At 44.7% G+C, this 7,996-nt stretch overlaps 1 protein-coding gene across 1 annotated transcript in view; it reads right to left on the bottom strand.

Moving 5' to 3' along the window:
* LOC109467224 (tripartite motif-containing protein 45-like) overlaps window positions 1-7,996 on the bottom strand; it is a 29,903-nt gene that overhangs the window by 18,032 nt on the left and 3,875 nt on the right. The window lies entirely within an intron of this gene.

Below are 7,996 nucleotides of genomic sequence, written 5' to 3'. Positions count from 1 at the left end.
TCAATATACCTGAGACAAGGGATGGGAGGGGTTTGGTCGTGATGTGGAGGACTAAACCTAACCTAACCCCAATTGTAAGTCTAACCCTAGCCCTGAACAATGATCCCAACTCTAACCCTAACCGTAACTCTAGATCTAATACCAACCCTAATACATCCCTAGCCCTAAACACCTGATTTGATTTGATTTGATTTGATTTGATTTATTGAAATTGCAACAGTGCAATATACGCGGAACACAGGTAGCTGTTGCTGGTGTTGTGTCCCACGCATAGAAATGAATACTGAACAGACAATACTCATTTTCACTAGTCTAGTGGGGAAAGTCGTGTAAAGTACCTTTCCAAAGGGCACAAGATCGGTGGCATGTCAGGACTCGAACCTGGGACCTCTTGATTCCTACCTCTTGTGGCATCTCAAGGATTTGGCTCAACACCGACCCTGTAAACCTTTGATCCCAATGACAGAGCTCTTAAATAGTTTGTCCAGACCATGAAATGAATTTCACAACCTTTAGAGCCAGCTGAGCGGAAAACATCGGGAATGCGCCTACCAGCTGACCGTGTCTGTATCAGTCACAGGATGACCCATATAAGAGCAACAGTTGACCAAAAAATAGCCTGGTTACCAGACCTATTTATTCTAGGCGTCTTTATTCTCTCCTCTACTTGCAGAGACTCTGGGGCTAAAATAGCTAGGTCTGGTAACCAGGCTACCAAAAAAATATATAGAAGATGGTGCTCACTAACCTATCCATTGTTGTTTTATCCGTGCATAGAAAGAAAGTGGGATTCTTTATCTGTATCTCTATCTGTATAGCTCTTCGGCGTAACACACCAGCTTCGCAGGCACGCGGCGCGGTGGCAGCTGGCTACATTACACCGGACGACTTAACCTTTGAGCATCTAACTCTAAACATTGTTGAAAGCTATCTAATGACAATGCCCCTACTGTAGTTGGTCACAGCGAGTTCCACTCTGCCATAGTTCTAGGAGGGAATGAATTCTTGAACACCACAACCCTTGGTTTATAACTCTGGTACATGAAAGCATGACTATTTCTTGTTCTTGTTTGAGCTGGTGATACGTACTTAGTAGTTGTCTTCGGAACTTGTGAAGAGAGCTAGAAGTTCTGTAGTGGTTTAGCCGTGAGTTTGTTGACCGCCGGTACTGTAACACTTTGGGACAGCTGGGAGCCAAACGATGATACGTTACCCTGGCAACGGCGACATCACAAGATGTTCCCGATTAAATCTTTCATCTAGTCTAGTCAGTGTTGGCGTATCGGGCTACTGGGGGCTTCGTGTTGTTTAGACACTGTGTATAGAGCGGACAGGGACGGGCGACCACCGTGTAACCAGACCTAAGGCCACACCAATTTAATTTCTTGGTTCTCGGAATCGCCTCTTCGTTTTTTCCTGATTTGCAAACAAAAAGAGATTCTGGTTCTCAATCAACTCAATATTAACCCAGCCTTTTGTGTTGACTTCATGCCTCCCATCGTAGCATTTGGGCTAAAATAGGATGCCTAGACCTGTTTTCATTACTTTTTCACCCTGTCGCTTCATATTTTCTCTGAAAAAATCCGAGAAACAACAAATTAAACTGATGTGACCTAACAAACCTACTTCTGAGAGGGGGGCGCATCCTGGGAACGAGAGGTCACGCCCAGGCACCTGACCCATAACTACCCTGGGACCGAGAATGTCGGGACCTGCGCGATCCGATACGTAAACAAGGTCAGCTCACAGCTTGCGCGTCTGTGTACATGTGGTGTTTACGGACAAAAAGCAAGGCCAGGGGCTACTTGTGAGAAATGATGTTAGTGCGTACACAGTCTGACATTTGGAGGCAGACAAGCAAAATTGAGACGTGTCATACTTCCTAAAATATTTTCATCAGGTTGGTAAACGAATTAATAGCAAAGTTCTTTGATCACAACCATTTATTTTTTTACGAGCCGACGTTTCGATGACCGTCTGTCATCTTCATCAGGGCAATTCTGACTGGTTTACTGTGCACTGACGCTATATGTTACTTGGTGCACTAAAGATGTTACATGGTTCACAGGTTCATAGTGCAAAATTCTGAAGCAAAATTCTTGAAGGGTACGTGGCCAATAGAGCTGTCGAAAATCTTAACTAGAAACTAAAAACAAAGTTTTGTCTCCTTCCTTTTGTATATGTACAATTGCCGGCGGTGCACCGGTTTGCCGTGTGTGTTTAGACCAGGATTATACACGTTGACAGACAGAAGTACTTTCTGCAATCTGTCAGTATTTCGCTGCTTACCGCCAATTAAATACAAATGAAGCAACGCTGACAGTTTACACGATAAACCGGACCTTACTGTTTGTATCTGTCAACACCCTTTGGTAGACCCTTTCGGCTGGGGAGTGTAAAAAAAAGACGAGGTTTTGTGTAGTAGACCCTCGGAGGTCGCCATCGACGTTCTTATTCCGCTATAGAAACACAGAGTTGAACTAGGCCGCGTCTCTGGTGGTGGGGAGGTATTTTTAATCGGCATGCCTCTTTAACATCGGTATTTATCGTGCATAAGGCAAATGGATAAAGAGGTTTACCAGGCTCTAGACTATCAGACGTTTCTGAGACTCTTTCAAAGAATCCCCGAGATAGCAGGAAGAAGGTCTTTTATAGTACAACTCCCAAGTGCTAGCCCAGTGAGGCTTGTTCTTTCAATGGACTAAAGGTAAAACGTCCTCTTACTGAAGTGTTACGTTTGCCATTCAGAAGTAATACGACAAATGATTCTATGCGCTCAACTTACTATAGAGTACGTCGATGAAGATTAGACATCCAGGCAACAAGTTACGAAAAAAGGAGTTACTCAAGCAACTGGATATGGTTTTTCCAACGTCATATCCAGTTGCTTGAGTAACTGCTTTTTGGCGTACTATAGAGTACGTAGAAATCGCAATATCGCTGCCATGTCATCTATTACGGCATAATTAGAGCCCTCCACATTATTACACAAAGGTATGGATGTGGCAGGTTGTTCTATATGATTACCGGATTACCGTAACCAGTCGCAGCCGGCTGCATGTATCTAGAACGGATCTAGAACGTTACGCGGAAAGGCGGTCCCTGCGGTTCATTAATTCAGACACAGATAAAGATACAATCTACTGACGACAATCACTCCAACAGTGAGCCTAGAGGCAGGTGGCAACGTACTCACGATCTCTCTCCATCCCCCTCCCACACATGAACTACTTTTACTGTTTTGTCCCAGTAATGGGTCACAACCGCAGAACAAACACTCGAGTGTCCCCCTATTTGGGAAATAAAGGAACATTGGCCAACAACAAATCAAGTGATTTGGACACCTTGCAAGGATACCTCACCAAAACGTACCACACAGAGTATACAACAAGGGAAAGTCTGGATCTAAGGCAAGGGGAGAGTGTGAGGGTACGACTAGGTATGGCATGTGTCTACTACCTTAGTACCTACCTACCTAGTCCCATGACCGGTCGTCGGGGGGACAAGGCAGACCTTGCAGCAGAGGTGTTGCCAGATTTTCCTGTCTTGGGCAGCTATCAGGAACAAGAGCCTCCAGACTAGCCTTTTGCCGCCAACTGTCCCTCCCCACGACACCCCAGACGGTAGAAGTGGACGGATAGTGTAAAGTTAAGTAGAATGAACATTCAAAAGGAAACGTGTGGTATTTTCTTTAGGCAATTTGCCTTGAACAGTTGAAGGTACCTTGAAGACAAGGGCATCCACTTGGTTTCCCAGCCGCACACTTTTACCGACATGATGTCTGAAGGTGCCTGATAAACATACCACAACAGAAAATCTGGATCTAAGGCAAGGGGACGTCCCAAGAAGACGTGGAAAGAGAGTGTGAAGAACACCCTGACTAGGTATGGCATGCCTGTAACAACAGCCTCAACACAAGGACAGCCACTTGGTTTCCCAGCCCCACACTTTTCTGACATGATGTCTGAAGATTCTTGATAAACACCAGAGGGCCACTTCTCTCCGGGCTGATCAGTTCCAGAAAATTGAGTAATTGGACTAGAATTCCTGCCGTTCTGGTGATGAGAGAAGCTAATAAACCATCCGGAGATTGGCCGGGCGTCTTTTGAAGATCTTTGAACGGTACGGCGAATAGAAGAAGGTGTCAAGATGGTGTACAGAAAGGGTTAGTTTCGGAAAACACAAGACGGTAGATCTGAGGCTTTAAAGCTTTGTAATCGTGCTAATACTAATACTATTTCGAGATTAGGCTTCAGACGCACCGGTGCCCCTGCTCGGCTTATGTCTCGAAGATTGAAGAAGAGATAGAAAGGATCTATGCTTACTTACAAGAAAGTGACCCAAGAAGACTCAAGTGAATTCTGAAATGTCTCCTCGTTATCTAGACCCACCCGTGTCATTTCTTGGCGACACTTACCCCCAACACCTTTTAACGCCCCCCCCCCCCCTTCAAGGATCCAGACTCAAATTTTACACAATCTATCATAATATACAGGAAGGCCACATTGCAGCGACTGTAAACGATTGCAGACTCGATAGAGGATTACCGTAAGGCTATACAGAAACTCGTTTCCTGCAAAAGTCTGACCTTGGACTGGAAACGTGACACAAAAATATGCCTGGCGGACGGACGACCCAGTGACCTCATTAGAGGCGCTGACAGGGGGGTTTGAGGTTTATCATATTATTTACTGTTCAATCAGACGGAAAATGCGGTGCGTGTCGTCTGTAAGGGTTTATCATGATACCAGGAGGCGGCACAAAAAGTCGTTACAAAACTGCAGCGGCTATTTCAAGGTCACCAAGCCCGAAATGCATCGCGCTTGTTTGGTCGCCAGGAATGCAGCAGTTAGAAAATCGTCCCTTCCAAGAAGTGTATCGAATTTATATGAGGAAAACCTGTGCAAGAACAGTTGGTAACCGCATGTTTTGCTTGCACTAATGCCAAAAAACAGTTACTCAAGCAACTGAATATAATTTTGGAAACGGTCAGACACGTCCAAACGGCCCAAAATCATATCCAGTTGCTTAAGTAGCTGTTTTTGGCGTATCTTATTACCTGGATGTCTAACCTTCACCGACTGTGCAAGAATAGTTGGTAATCGCATGTGTTGCACTGAAGTTTTACGTGTGAGACCAGACGAGCCAGTTTCCAGTTTAGGCCACATAAAGTAATTTTATGGGCGACATCAACCTGGGCATTAATTTTCGTCCGATTTTCTTGGGAGAAAATTAGTGGCAGTGGCCAACATGCCGAAAATGAGCTGTCTGTTACCATGCCGTAACGTGGATGGCGGGTAGATATGAAGAGAGGAGATCGTCTTTTTTTTTTATGTCAAAAACTTAAAATGTAGGAAACTAGGTTTTCCGCAGTAGATTTGGAGTCTGTGGAGGATGTCGTCCATAAAATTTACTTGCTGTGGCCTTAGACCGCAGCTGCGGCCCACAGTAGAGAACTTGGCACGAGACTTGAGGCGGCAGAAATGCCACAGGAATCCACAGACGGCGCGCACACGTTTTCCCTTCAAGCTTGGATTTAAATATTTTGGGTACCCAAGTGGACCGTAAAGTTTAAAGCCTTTTAGGTAACAAAAAAGGGTTAGAGCACACCATGTTCCGCCATGGGAAAGTGTTTAGCAGAAACGCGCACGTTGGGATGTTCTTGAGTATCAGACATAAGAAGCTATGGTTTAGACATAAAAAGGTATGGTTTAGTATGTTGTTTGTAACATCATTGCCCGAAATATGCCTCTCACAACCATGCTACTACGTTCATGCTTTTACAAATGTGTATGAACTATAAAATTCAACCCCATAACGTTGTAAATATATAGTACATGTTTTTTTCGGTCAATCAACACATTTCCCCAATCCTGATCCCAGCGCTAGCTTTTTCTGTCTCCCTTGAAAAATCTAAGCTAAGACAACAGACGAAGGTAACGTTTACTCTTGTTGGAAAACGTTATTTCAGATGAATCTCTTTCCCAAAGAACACATTTTCGTGGAAAAATGTGTCTTGAAAATGTGTTCTTATAACCAGACACTTGCCGGTGACAAAACAAATGGCTCTCCAAAAATCCACACAGCGACAGGCAACACACTGAGTGAGCACATTCACGTATTTCTGGAATGGGGTTGGTGAAATGAAATATGTTTCTGGAACAAGTTGCTGCAACCTTCTGCCGACCTTCTCTGCCCAAGAATCCAGCCTGGAGAAATCGGTCCAGATGTCGGTGGGCGTGGTCAAGTTGCCATGGTAACTCGTCTCACATGCGGCCGCTTTATGCCGAGGTCATATTTTTAAACCGGGGCCCGGCCAGGCTGTTTCGATTAACGAAATATCAACAATTCATATAACAAATATACGCAAATAATGCCCATCTTTAATTTTTTTCAACTTTTTCTGCTTTATTGTCTTAAATGTCACACTTTTCGTTCCATAAGACTGTCCGGCCGGGCCCCGGTTTGGAAATGTGACCTCAGCATCAGGTGATACCGGTATACGCGATTAAACACGTACCATCAAAGAGTAGAACGAACTTGAGCCTGGTGTGGCGGAGGCGGGGTCTCTCAACCAGTTCAAAACTGGACTGGCGAGGACCCTGCTGCATATTTACATATCACTAACGCACTAAATTCACTTGTCTTTTCTTTTACACGCACAGGATCAGTTATATATGTTCCTTTGTGGCCTCATCTTTATTTTCCCTTTAGTTTTATTTGTACCGGTCACTGGGTTTGTAATTATCACATGTGCAGCTGCTAATAATACAATTGCTATTGCAGCTAATAATACAATTGCTATTGCAGTATGAAAGAAGAAGAAGAAACACCAGAGGCTGGTTGTGGACGTACACAAGCCAAGTCCGCATATAGACAACACCGGACCGCAAGTAGAACTCTCAGTAAAGGGTAACCTCCAAGCAGAGAGAGGGAGGAAACATAGTAACGTTTTCTTCCTGGCCTAACGTATCTGTTTCTATGCCTGAATGGGTTACTGGTTTAGATCAGACACGGGTCTGGATAGTCTCCGCTTATCCATGAACGTACATTTGACATAAGGGTAAAGAAAAGATCCCTGTGGGTCACTAAAGACCCCGATGCTGGTAATTATTATCAAGGATATCGATGGAGAAAAACATCACTGAACCTTGACTCTCTGAAATAACGTTTAAGACTCTTGGGGGTACAAGAAAGCTGCATGTCCTGGAAATTATTATCACAAAACCTCAGCGGGGATAAAAAAGATATAACTGGTCTCAAACACTTTGACATGTGATAACGACCCCTACGGGCAAAACTAAAGCGTTCCTCTGGAAATTATTAGCGCAAACATGTTGGATAAAGAGATAGCCGGCCTTTGACACGTTATTATGAAGGAAAGCCCCCCCGTGGGCAAAGAAAAAAGCCTGAACTGGAAATTATTATGGCAAAATAATTGAGAAGGCGGAAAGATAATTGACCTTTGACACACTTTTAAGCGAATTGCAAACCTACGCACATGTTGAAGTCAGCCTCTGAACATGTGCCCTTCATGTAGTTCGTTAGAGAAAAACGAAAAGGTTGGGAGAAACAAATTGGGACAACTGTGAGGCACGGTCTGGGAGTGGGTCTCTGCAAAACTAATCAGTCGTCGTCCATCACAGAATTCTGAGAGGCAAAACTTTGCTGAGGTTGTGGCAAACTGAGGCGCATAGTATCAGTCGCCTGGGTACCGGACTGTTGACCAATAGATAGGCAAGTCCCAGTTAGACCCTGAGAAGCATGTTGCTCTGAGGGGGTCTGTGGTGTTTTTTTCCTAGGAGATATGTTGGTCCTGGCGCCGAGAAGCTAGCCTGTACTGATCCTCGGCCTGTAGCCTGTACTGAGCCTGCTCCTCGGCTCCAGGGCTAGCCTGGGTGCCAGGCTGTTGCCAGAGGCTAGCCCTGGAGCCGAGGAGCTAGCCTACATACTGGTCCTGGTAACAGTCAGATGACATTTGTACAAACTTGCATAT

Source organism: Branchiostoma belcheri, unplaced genomic scaffold, assembly GCF_001625305.1.
Source record: "Branchiostoma belcheri isolate BF01 breed outbred unplaced genomic scaffold, Haploidv18h27 scaffold179, whole genome shotgun sequence".
NCBI lineage: Eukaryota > Metazoa > Chordata > Leptocardii > Amphioxiformes > Branchiostomatidae > Branchiostoma > Branchiostoma belcheri.
Note: the sequence above shows the minus strand (reverse complement) of the source record. Positions and strands in the feature narration are given on the sequence as shown.